The sequence below is a fragment of the Oreochromis niloticus genome, linkage group LG11 (genome assembly GCF_001858045.2).
Source record: "Oreochromis niloticus isolate F11D_XX linkage group LG11, O_niloticus_UMD_NMBU, whole genome shotgun sequence".
Taxonomy (NCBI): Eukaryota; Metazoa; Chordata; class Actinopteri; order Cichliformes; family Cichlidae; genus Oreochromis; species Oreochromis niloticus.
Genome location: NC_031976.2, coordinates 21197666 through 21210697, shown reverse-complemented (window position 1 = coordinate 21210697; position 13032 = coordinate 21197666).

Sequence of the window (13032 nt, the reverse complement as noted above, 5' to 3'; positions counted from 1 at the left end):
ACGGAGTCGGAAAGGCGAAATAACAGGTGGCAGGATTTGTAAGATGTGGCCACCAAACGGTTGTCTAGATTTATTGTACCCGGGTTATTTCGGGGTTATTATTTTTACTGTAGCCTCGGAAAACCAGTGATCCGTGTGGCATTCGTAGCTGCTGCCTCTGTAATAAAGACTATATGAGCCATTTGTTGTTGTTTTTCTTTATGGCACCTGTTGAAATACGGCACTGAAGGATGCTGGGACCGCCAAATCCACGTCAGAAATACACGCAGAGAAACATTTCCAGAACAAACACACGTGTAAATCAAAACTGGAGTGGAGGGGAGACGCATGCCTAAGACAAATATAGATGTTAACGCGGGTCTATAAAAGCAAACCTGCAACATAGCTTATGCAATATATGTTTGAAATCATTTCATCACATTTTGATTGATTATAAAGTGAAACGAATTACTTTCAGAAAACCAGTTTAGATAATGCCGATACACTTCTGATATGTAATCAGTCAAATCTGAGACCATTAGCTGGTATATTGTTCTTGAGCCACCTTTCAGAGGGGTTCAGAGACTTACATGGAAATACACTATATAAGGTAAAAATATAGTTTTTCAGTTCTAATGAGGTTGAAATGGGTTTAGTACGACCACCTTTATTCATTAGCACAGCCTGAACTAAAACTTTCTTGTAATGTCTTTATAAGTAGTCTCCAGAAACAGTTCTCCAGGCTTCTTGAAGGACAGTCAAGGCTCGTTTTTTTCTTGCATATTGGCTGCTTTTTCTTCTCTGCCAAGATGATCTCTGCCTCTTGGGAGATCGGTCCATGATTAAGAGTTCTCCTTTGTGTGTTTTTCTATCTGGGCTTTTACTGCACTGGCAGTGTGTTTGGGATCATTCTCATGCTGAAGAATGAAGCTGCTGCCAATCAGATGCTTTCCAGGTGGCACTGCATGGTGGATCAAAATCTGATGGTACTTTTCTGCATTCATAATTCCAACAGTTTTAACAAGATCCCCAGCACCACTGGCTAAAATGCAGCCTCGAACCACAACAGAGCCTCCACTGTGATTAACAGATGGCTGTACACACACTGTTGTACCTCTCTCCTGACCTCCTCTGGACATATTGACAATAATGTAAACCAAATATTTTGCATTTGAATTCAGCACTCCATCCTGTTGACTGAAGTTCTTGTGTAATTTGGCATACCTCAGCCTTTCCCCTGTTGCCCTTCTGTAAGAATGGCTTCTTGACAGCCACCCTTCCATTTAGACCATTTCTGATGAGGCTTCAGTGAATGGTGGATGGATCGACTGAAGGGAGAGCTGCATCTCTCAGGTCCGGTGTCAGATCTTTGAGGGATTTTTTATTATTGCTTAAGGAAACGACTTTCAGGTACTTTTCATTTGCTTTAGATAGCTTTTTAAAGGCTGCCGCTTTGCTCAGAATTTTAAGGACACATTGCACATCAAGCTAAAAAATATGGCAACTTTTCAGCCAACAGCCCTTTGGGAAAAATGTTGGTTATTTAAAAGCTTTTCTTTGCTAAGTTGTCTGTTGTGTGTAGACACAACTCTGGTTCATCCCTTGAAGTAGGTGATTTTTTCAAACAAAGAAACAAAAAATGTTCGGATGGGATAAGGATATAAGGATGGGACTGAAAAAAATGAAAAAGCAGTCAATGTCCAAAGAGAACTATTGGAGAACTATTGCTGAAGACCACTTTAAAACAAATGTGAGGTTCTGGTGCCTTGAAAGCAAGATACAAAGAACGAAGGGTGGCTCAAGACTTTTGCACAGTACTGTATGTATATTTTGTGAGAACTCTGAGATATCTAAGGAAACTATTCAAAATTCTAACTTCTTACTGTGAATATTTTCCAAGTTACAGTCCCAAAAGTGCACACATTAGAGGTAAGTTGAAATTTGGCACTTTCTGTGAGTCGCCTTATTTTTTCCAGCATTATGATCCGTCATAACTTCTTAAGTGCGGAGGAGAGTTACATGAAAATTGCAGAGCTGAAAAACACATTTAGGTTCGGGGTCTGGTCGAGAATCTTTTGAATTCTCCTCCTGTAGTCCTCTCGTTAAGTTGTTGTCCTCTCATTTTGTGCTGCTGTCCTGCTTCTATTGTCAGACTCCGTAAAGCTGTGATGATCTGCAGTCTTGGCATCCAGCACTTTTCTTTTATAAAGCACCAGGAAAATGTTTCATCTTCAAGAAATCTAGATGCATATATTTGTACCATGCAAGGTACCATGCATAGATAGATAGGGGGCAGGGTTTAATAAGAATATTTTTCTTCTTCCTGCTCCTTTTCACACATGGTTGTAGTGTTTTATTGATAGAAAGTGTGGTTGGTTTGTTTGAACTATTGTACCAGGTGTGAAATAAATAAATAAATAAAAATGAAATAGTCATGGATGATAGCCACATATTGACCAGGGTTAAGTATAACACGAGTATCACTACTTATGTTATTGCAATAATATTCCTGCTGGGCAATGGGTTTTAGATTGTTGCATGACGTCACTGACATATTATAGTTATTCTACAGGAAAATAATTTAAAAAAATCTATAAGATCTACAATATATAGGAGACTACTTATACTAGATTTTCACTGGGATTCTCTGATTTGATTCCTATAGACTTATCAGGTTATAATCCCAATTCAGCCAAGTCTATATCCTCCGGTATAATCTTATATAATTAGACTATTCTACCTGGCCTAATCGGTTTAACATTAGGCTGTGGCTTTCTGGGTACGGTGTAATCTGATGAGAGCAGACACAGAACTGTGTGGGAGCGGATTAGACCGTTTCCTTATGACAGGTCAGCCTATCCTGCCATTATGCAACATGACAGACATCAATAAAGCAAATCATAGCATGTGAAGGATGAGTCCAAGTATTTATATAGCAGCAGCCATACACCAACACCTCGCTCACTGTGCGCTCACTATGAAAGAAAGACAGTAGTCCTTCAGTGATAGAGAAAATGATGGTGACCTTATACATCTAAGTTTTAATCTTCTCTCAGTACGCCTCTGTGTTTGTATATCTTGTCCAGTCTGAATGCTCTAAATGTGATATTTTATTCATGATTTTCATTAGCATGACATGGAATAAATGTATGGGTAACGGTTGGAAAGTGGCTGGTTCAACACATTATTTGTAAGGGTCAAAGGTAATGCATGCTCCTCTACAAATAATATCTATTTGATTATTTATGGGATTGCTGTAGCCTAAGAGTGAGAGTTAGTTAGATCAACAAGGGGGGAAAAGGATGTGTGCGTTTTAGTGTAGAAAGCGAGTTTTATGATTAAGCTTCAAGTTTCAAATGAGGAATGCAAAGCTGCAAAAATGTTTCTATTAAAAATTTCTCCAAATCTTTTTTAATATAATTCATGTCTTTTATGTCTTTCATCAAACGCTTTTCAGTTCCAGCTCCATCCTTTATACCAACTATTTGAACTATTCCTTCAGATGTCATGTTGCATAAAAACTGTTCTTGACGAGAACATTTTTACAATTCCTCAAAATTTAACAGATCAATTTTTTTTTCTTTTTCAAACAACCGCATTATATCTAGAAATAGGCGATTAAAATGACACAATAGACGGTGCGAAGGCTGATTGTGAAGGAGCGTTAGCCGGCAAAGTCGGTCTGTTTCTCGCTTATGTGTTGTTTCATCTCATCTGCTGAAATAAAACCCTTAAGTACATTATGTAAAACAGCATTAATCCCACCTGAACCTGAATGTTCTGGCATGATTTTTTCAAACAGGTGTTTGGTCAGCAGAACACAGAGGAGAAAGTTGGAAAACAAAAAAGAGAAAGAGAAAGAGGGGGAGTCTGACAAACGCAACACAACACAGTGAAGCTTGGTAAATGGAAAAAGGAGTGCCAGAGGCCCTGGGGGAGATTAGAACTGACAGGAAATGGGAATGGTGGCCGGCCACAATGTATACCCTTCACAAGTCTTAATATTGTCCGCAGCAGTTGGGGTGCAGGAGGAAAAGATGGAGAGTGGGGAGTGACGAGGAAGAGAAATGATGGGCCCTTTGAATGAAAAGGTTAGTCCGCAGTCTTGCCCTGCAGCATGTGTCATATGTATGGTGTGAGAAATATGTAAAAGAGAAAGTGAATAATAGAATACAAAGAGAAATAATAAAGTGGGTTGACAGTTGCTATGCCAACGCTGTAGCGTACAGATGAGTTCTCACTCTGCCGATCCATCTTTCTTCCTGGTCTCCCTCTGAGTTTAGCGCCACATAAAAGCCCGACTACAGGAAATGATACTGTATAAATCACATAAAACTTCTAAATGACACAACAAGCAGGTGGGTGGAAGAGGAAATGGAAGATGGGAGTAATGTGCAATCGGACAGAGGAGAAAGCGATGTGGAGGAAATGTGAGAATTTGGACGAGGAAGCTCATGAGTGAAAAGAGAGAGCGGCTGATTAGATTCTAACTGAAAGGACAGCTGACCCTCTGCCCCTCCACACACAAAGCAGCAATCACACGTGCATTTCCTCCGTTCATATTTCTCACAAACCTACTCACATTTGTTTTACACATTTTATTTCCTGTTGGTGAAATATACAGGTTCATTCATTCAGAAAACACTGGTTTGCTTTTCCCTTTACACCTTCTGGCTGTTAAGTCTCCCTTTCAACAACAAGAGGGGTGGAAGAAGTACTCCATTCAAGTCCTGTACTTAGAAGGGATAGCTAGATGAGAGTGAGAAGATCGATACCACTCTCGTGTCTCTCCAGTAAATATGAAATTGCTTGTGCTTGCATGGCACAAAGACTGGAAACAGGAGAAATAGTGAGGCTGGCTTTGCTTAAAGAAACAAAATCAGCTTACCAGTACTGCATAAAAAGCTGAAATGTTTTGCACGTTGTGGTTTTATGTGACCACCACTAGAACTATTTCTTGGGCAGGTGTAGCCTTGTAGCTTCCTGCAGTGTAGTCATTACAGGAAGTGAACAGGGAGGCACATATAGCTGAGGCCTTCTTGAACAAGATGTGACACAGTGAACCATTAGGGTTGTGGGAAGTGGGTTTTTTCACCAGACGGGGTAACGAACATTCATATTTACTACAGATATGTGAGTGGTAGTGGTCTTCTCATTTAACTCTCAGCACAAATGATATGTAGAGACTATTTAGATAAAAAACTATATGAATTGGAAGATTGTTAATGTAAGCACTCTGATTCAGTGAGTCTAATACATAATGCGCAGCATTTATCTAAAGGTTACAAACATTACCAGCATTTCCATATGCTGCTGATCATTGAAGCAGGAATCTCTAGACGTGAAAAAATGAAGCCAATACAAAGTGGTAAAAACTGCAGCTCCTCAAATGAGGCTAAATCTGAAAGTGAGTCAATTTCACCATGTTAAAACGCCCAGTTTTTACATGTTTACAGCATGGTACAAAAAGGGTTTTGGTGCCCGTACCCCTGAGGAAACAATAACACAAACAAACTATGTGTGGTAATTTGGTTGCACTTCTCACTACGGCCAAAAAACAACGTCCCAACATTTACTGTTAATAAATTTAGGGCCGGTGCAATTTTGCAGTACCTAAAACTATTTACTGGACCTTTTTATGCTTAAATTTGTAGGTGTAGTAAAAACAAGGGAGTAACAGTTGACAGACTTATAGCCACAAACATAAAGGCTCAACTCATCTCAGTGACATCAACATATAAAGAGGACACACAATGGGCTGTAGGACCCAGAAATTCCCTTCCTAAACTAATGAAATAACAAAACTGGATTATCAAATAAAGCCACAAAAAACTGACTACCTTTCAGGCTCAATCCTGAAAGGAAATAAAAAACAAAATACTCATGAAAAAAACCCCAGTGATGTGAGGATGCTGGAGAGCTGCACAGTCTGGTCACAAACTTTTTCTAGTCTGGGGCTGTGCAATCGGCTGAGAGAGAGAGAGGAGAGAAAAGAAGGAAAGAGGACACAAACACAAGAGGAAGGAACATAACCGATTTAAAGGAAAGGAAAATCCATAATTTTAACATTCAGGTTAACCATGCATGTAGAAAACTTGTGCCTCTTTTCCTTCGAAACTACAATTCTACCCCCGTGTTCTGCTGTACCTCCTGGTATTTTTAGGTACTGAAAAATTACATCTGAAACTTAAAGAATTATACAGCAAATATTTGGAAATTATATCCCAAGTCACAGATTGTATTAAGAAGTGCTACCTTCACTTTCTGTTAACATTTCTGTGACTAAGCCGGAAGAACTAAATGCTCACTTGTCCAGCTGGTTTAATTCAAAATGCAAAGTAGAGATTTACAGGCAGTTTGGCAGGCAAGAGAAAAGAATTAGGAATTGAGAACACAGCATGAGCGTGTGAGAGAATCTGGCAGAAAACAATAGCAAGATGGCAGGTATAAATACAACATGGCTGATTGAGAAATTGGGAATAAGTGACGTGGGTGTGTGTCAGGTGACTGGGAACAGAAGGAAGGCGCTGGAGAGCTAGTGGGTGGATAGGGTAAAGGAAGGAGTGGAAGAATAAAAACAAAAGCAGGGCAAAGATAAGGACTGCGACAGTTCTGCATTTTGAAAGGTGGGCTTTATTGCTTAGGCATTCAATTTTCATTGGTGATAAGAAACACGCATTCATTATATCTGCATTTTCCCTCTTTAATCAAAAGTAGCACACTGAAAAATTAAATCACAAGTAAAAGTTCTGCTGTAAAAGGTTCTGCTTGAGAAACCATATAAAGATATTAAATATATAAACAGAAAAGTGTATTTACTGTGTAAAAAATCATTATACCAAATGCCTCTATAATATGCTTTTTTATGACTGAATCAGTCTTATGCTTGCATCAATGTATAGCCATCATTTTAATGGCACAGCTAGGGGAAGAAAGCAATTTCAAGTAGTTCATACACCAATGGGCAGTTTAATGAATTACAACTCATCATATTTTTAAATATTGACAGATATTTATGTCTAACAAGTTTCTCCACTGTCACACAAAAACAGAGCAGACCTGCTAAAACATTTTAAAGGAATGTTGTGGAGTGGAAGTAGGAAAGGAAGGAGGAAAGGAAGGAGGAGGTATAAATTGTGTAAATAAAACAGAGTGCAATGATGTGAAAATCTCACAAACCCAAAGAAAACATATCAAATGTTTGAACCGAGATACTTTAATCGTTACCTAAAAAACATTATATCATTTTTAATTTTGATGCCTAGAAACCACTGTGTGAGAACACAGTTCGCTGTACCAGCCACAAATGCACAATAAAGCTCTGTCAATGAACCACAAACACTCCTCTGGTCCAAAGCTCATTTGGCAAAGTGGAAAGCTGCTGTGGTCAGACAAATCAAAATTTTAAATTCCTTTTAGAAAACATGAATGCTGTGTCCTCTGAACTAAAGAGAAGAGGGACCATCCAACTTGTTATTAGTACTTAGTTCAAAAGGCTGCATATTGCCGGTATGTGGGTGCGTTAGTGCCTATGGAACTGGGAGCTTGCATCATAGCGCACATCCAAATGACTTTTTCAGGCAAGTCTTAGTAATCTCAGCAAATCAGTGCTAAACTGCACAATGTATACACCAATTTAAAACGTCATGAAACAAAAAGAACAACCTACATCCTAAATTCCTCTCCCAGAAAATCCAGCACCTGGTCTCCTCAGTTCCCAGATGTTTACTGATGTTGTTTGGAGAAGAGGGGATGCTACATAGTGGTAAACATTGCCCTGTCGCAAATCTTTTGAGATGTATTGCTGCCATCACAATCAAAATGAGCTAAGATAGTAAAATCTCAGATTAAACACTTTGCACATTTCCTATCTTCTTTTTTAATAAAATATGGGTGTGGTGGAGGTGTGGTCCCTGGTGCAGCTGCAGGGGAGGAGTGGTGCAGTGAGCTCAAGGGGGCGGTACCGGGAGGCAGGTGAGCCACAGGTGGTGGCGATTGTGTGATGACAGTGTCTTCTTTCTGTTTGCCTATATAGTGACGGCAGAGTCGAGCGGGAGAGAGAGCTGGACCGGAACGGACTGTTACCTGTCCAGAACTGTCAAATAAATACATTTCTTGTGAGCAGAAACATCGTGTGTATCGCATACTTCACAATGGGTTCATGAGATTTGAAAATCGTTGCTTTCTGGGTTTTTTGTGTGTTTTTTTTTACACGCAGTGTGCCAACCTTTTGGACTTGGGGTTGCAAAATACACAAGTAAAGCTAAAAAATGGAACAAAGGAAATGTTCTGCAAACATTTCCTTTTCTGAAAGATAAACCCACTCTGGCCGAACTACAAAGCCACTGAATGAAAGGAAATGGAGAAGCCGATTTTTCTCTGTGTCCAAATAATGAAGCTGTTGTTGACTGCATTTATGATAGATGTCAGGGAAGTGATGAGTAAGTGCATTGCATAGCTGCATGACTCTTCTTAATAGACCACTGGGCTGGCCTCACTCTATCAGACATGCTCTAATCGTTGCCCTACACCGGCTAATGGCTCAGATTGCACTATAGAGCCCTAGAAGCTGTGTAGTCTAACCCGCAGCCTAGAAACGATGGATGTATGCAGATGGATTTCTGCGGAGCAAACAGCTCCCTGAATCTGCTGCCTGAGACAGACTAATCAAATCCAGAGAATGGGAGACTGCAGGGGGTAAAAGATAAAGGAAGGGTGAGGCGTAAAGAGAGGGGGAGTGAATGGTGGAGCTTGCGGAAAGCCGCGGGTAATGCGTCCGCGCTCTCCTGTTTAAGAGGCGGGCAATCAGTGCAGAACATCTCGCCTCCAAACAACTGTGCCCTTTTAATGAAAGGACTGACACAAATTCAGACACACAAACATATGTAAACACAGCATATTTGCGCAGCTTTATCAGAATCTGTGTCTATCAGAAACCGTATCATACGCCAAGCAAAATATTAGTCACCACTCCATCTTTTCTAAAACGTATATAGAAAAGGGCATCATCAACCCCCGACTGAAGAGCCGGTTGGTTAAGTGCGCCGCTCACAAGTGTGTGCAGCTGTCACGTTAGTAATAGTCGATGTTTGAAGAGTTCAGGGGGTAACTACAGTTTCACAGTGTCAGCATGAAACCAAAGTGTATGCTGTGGTGATGCTGATGTACTGGATGAGTGTTTGTGTCAGCTGTCTGCTGACTACAAAAAAGAAGGAAAAAAACCCAGCAGTCAGCAGACTAGTGTCACTGCCGGATTTCCACTTATTCACACTTTTCCTGACACTTTCAAGTTCAAGGACCATTTTCCCTCTTTCATAGTCATGCATGGCTTTAAGGTTTGAAGTCAGGGATACCACAAGTAAGGTAATTAGTAATTAGTTTTGGCTTTCGATTTAGAAATCTATCACAGGGCCGGAGAAGCTGGTAAGCTCATATTCCGGGGTGCACTGTCAACCCAGATCGTGGCTGGAGGCGGTAACTCCGTTATTGAACGTCTCTCTTCCAGATTTTATAGTCCACGCTGCTCAGCGCCTCTAAAACAATTTCTGGCTTGGTATCCTCTCTGCTGAATGAAATTCAATACGCTTTCAAGATGTCTTGGATGTGTAAAGGAGTGTTTTGATGTGCTGTTTCTTGCTTCCCCAGCTCTTGTTGCCTACAGCTGCTTCTAACCGACCCCAACAAAGTTATTTTGTGGCAAAGACTCGAGCTAGACGTTCTTCATCTGGGTTGATGGATAGAATTCATTTCACAGCATAATTATTGTCACCATATTCAGTGTTTTTTCCAAAAATAAATGACTTTACTGTCCCATTGACGTCATCGTCAAGCTGTACTGACTAAAGAATTGTTGCTGATATCTTTAGGGATTTTTTATTCTTACTTGGTGTAGAAAATGAATGATAATAAGTGAAGGTACCTGGTTGGGATGTTGCGCTTCATGGTTTGTGCCTTAAACCCGCAGGCCTGAAGAAAACGACATTCCTGTCCCCTAATCTGTGTTTTTTTTTTTTGCTCCAACCAGCAGAAGCGGTCATTAAGGAGCCTGGTTGAGTCCATGAAAATATGGGAGCAGTATCTGGAGTCATGCTTGTTATGGAAATTTTGTGAGACCAGGCTTTCTCATGCAGAAATGGTCTTTCGGGGAGATTAACACATAGAAAATAGACAACTTTATTACAGAAACACTTGGTTTAAAGGAGAAGAGAAACTGGCACGTTCTAAAGGAGGAATTATCCTCGTTCTAAGTTTCTTCCCCCTCCACAGGAAGTTTCTTTACGCCCACTTTAATGGCTACTCATTCCCTCAAGATTAAGTAGCAGAGCAGGTTCTGAATTATCACTTTAACTTTTCCTGACACGTCCAGGTTTCTGTTTCCTCACAGCTCGTCGGGAGAGGCTGCGGCTCAGGAGGTAGAGCATGTCATCTACTAATCAGAAGCTTAATTGTTTGATCCCTAGCTGCTCCGGTCTGCATGCCAAAGTATCCTTGGACAAGATGGCAAATCCTGAGTTGTGAATGTTAGCCAGAAACACTTAAATACAGAAAAAAGTGCTTGTATGAATGTGTGAGTGTGAACGAATGAATGAGACACTCCGAGCGCTCGAGTAGAAAGGCGCTATATAGGACCAGTCCATGTTACTACATAGGCTTTTTTTTAAGACGTCAACAAAGGCAAACAGAAGATGATCAGGTTATTAGCTAAAATACTTCCAGGCCTCTATCGACCTCACCACTATTCTGAATCTACAGATCAACTGCAAAAAAAAGAGAGAAAGAAAAAATGTGCTTGTCTCTTATTTCCCTCCCTGCTGTCCTTTTCCCACTGATAGTAACGACGGTCATGGTTTTTGTGATGTAGGGGGTATGAGAGATATGTGGCCTTTTCTCTTTCTTCACAGATCACAGAGGTGGTCTCAAATTTAGATCTCTTTTATGTATAGGTAGCAGGAGGTCAAGGGCTCCCTCCAGGCCTCCGAGAAAAGGAATGCTGTGGTATGCTGTGCGCTACGTGCCACCCTGGATTGAAGAGGCAGCTCACTAAGTATGCCTGCAAGTGTGTGCAGATGACCTCATGCTAACATTTCAAAGTATTACAGGGAGTTCAGAGGCGAAGCCCAGTTTTAAAGCGTCACGATGACAGTAAAATCCATGCAGCGCTGGTGATCGTATGTCTCTGAGGTGACCGCAATATTCCTGAGTCAGCTGTCTACTGTCTCTCAGCTGAGCGACGCGGATTTATTTTGGTCACAACAGTACCATTGCACAATAAAGTCAATTTTCCTTGATTTAAGGTACTTTGACAATCACGGCAGAGTCCAAATTACAATGTCACGCGACCTAAAAAAATCACTGGTACTGCAAAAGAATCAACACCTCAAATGCCAGTATGTTAACCCTCTCGAGGCAGGCGTTGCCGATTTGCAACAGTTAAAAACTAACAACCTGATTACCCCACATACATATTTTATGAGGGGGTTTTTTTTTTTGATAATTTTCCCCAAATATCAGATTTTTCCTGTAACTAAAACTTAATTTGAGCCTGAGAGGGTTAATATGAATTAAGTAAAATACAAATAACTGGTTCTATGTATTCGTTATGGTTTAAAAAGTAGATAGTAGTACATAAATAGTTAGATACAGTTTTAACTATTCAGGCTCTTAAACTGTTTTCTTAAGCTTCTTCCCTATTAGCAAGTTCATCTTTCTGCTTTCTACCCTTTTATGGCCGGATAACCTGATAAATTAGGCTATAAAATATGTCTCTAATTAGCGATATACTGTAGCGCTCACAAATGAACTGGATAAAAGGTTCACAGTTGGCCAATCTGAAGTAACAAAAAGGGAAAAACTACTTGATCTAGAACTTTAGACGTACACCAGGCTGAAATTTCTCAGAGCCATAGAAAGGCTATACAGTCTTCAATTTTTGCATTGCTTCTTACAATCCACAGTTTTCATTTGATTATATTACAGGAATAGACTCACCACCCCCCACCCCCTACCCCTCAGGTCTTCCCATTGGTTGTTGTCCTCCTGATGTCTCGAGGACAGATTTTTTTATGTACATACTAATAATTCCCAAATCGGGGGCATGCCCCTCATTTTTCATTTCATAAATGGGCTTTTCTTGTATTTCTGCTTTACTGGTTGCAGTAGCAGAAAAAAAAAAATCTATTTACCTCTACCAATCCTAGGTCACAACTAAAATACCATGTATAGGTTTGTAGCATTCAACCTCAACTACTACATCTGCATTATCAATAAAGCATTAGATATGTTTCATAGATTTAGTCAGCCCAAAGGTCAATACAAAAGCTACCAGACCATTCTAATAATGACACTTTGTGGCATTACTCATGGTTCAGCCTGTGGCAAAATACATTTCCAGTGGTTCAGCTTGTCATTATGTTTTAATGCAGAACTAGTCTTTAAGTATCATTTCTCTGAGAACCACTTCAAAATGATCAATACCACTGCAAACAATGCTCTACATGCATACATGCCCCTGCACTGACTACACCACTGCGGCACTAACACTGCAAGTTTTAGGCACATTAACCATGTCAGGCATACATCATTTTGTGCCACAGGAAGAAGCATTGCAGTACAACTGCCATTAACTCAAAATACCATCCATTACCCTCACAGCACCGTGATACTTTTCAGGCTCTCTCTTTTCCTCCCTGGTGCCTCAATGATCTGACACTCCACCCGGTCACGCCTCAGATGACCATGATCTTGTGCTTTTTTAGCTTAGCTTTTAAGCCACTCCTCTCCCCTCTCAGCCTCCATGTATTCTCTCCCTACCCTCTCTCATTTATTTCCATTGGAGAGCATCGATTGGCTTGTTTAAGCCCCTCAGTCTGGACTAATATTTCACTTCATGCAGCCTCATTCCACTCGTCTGTCCTTTCCTCCACCCGTGCTTTCCTCCTCTCCCCCTATCATTAGTCCTGCCCTCCCACCATCCAAACACTTGCCTTGAGAGACAGTAGGAATCCAACTCGATGGGTCGAGATCCCAAGTAAAAACAGGCCTTTTCTATAGCAG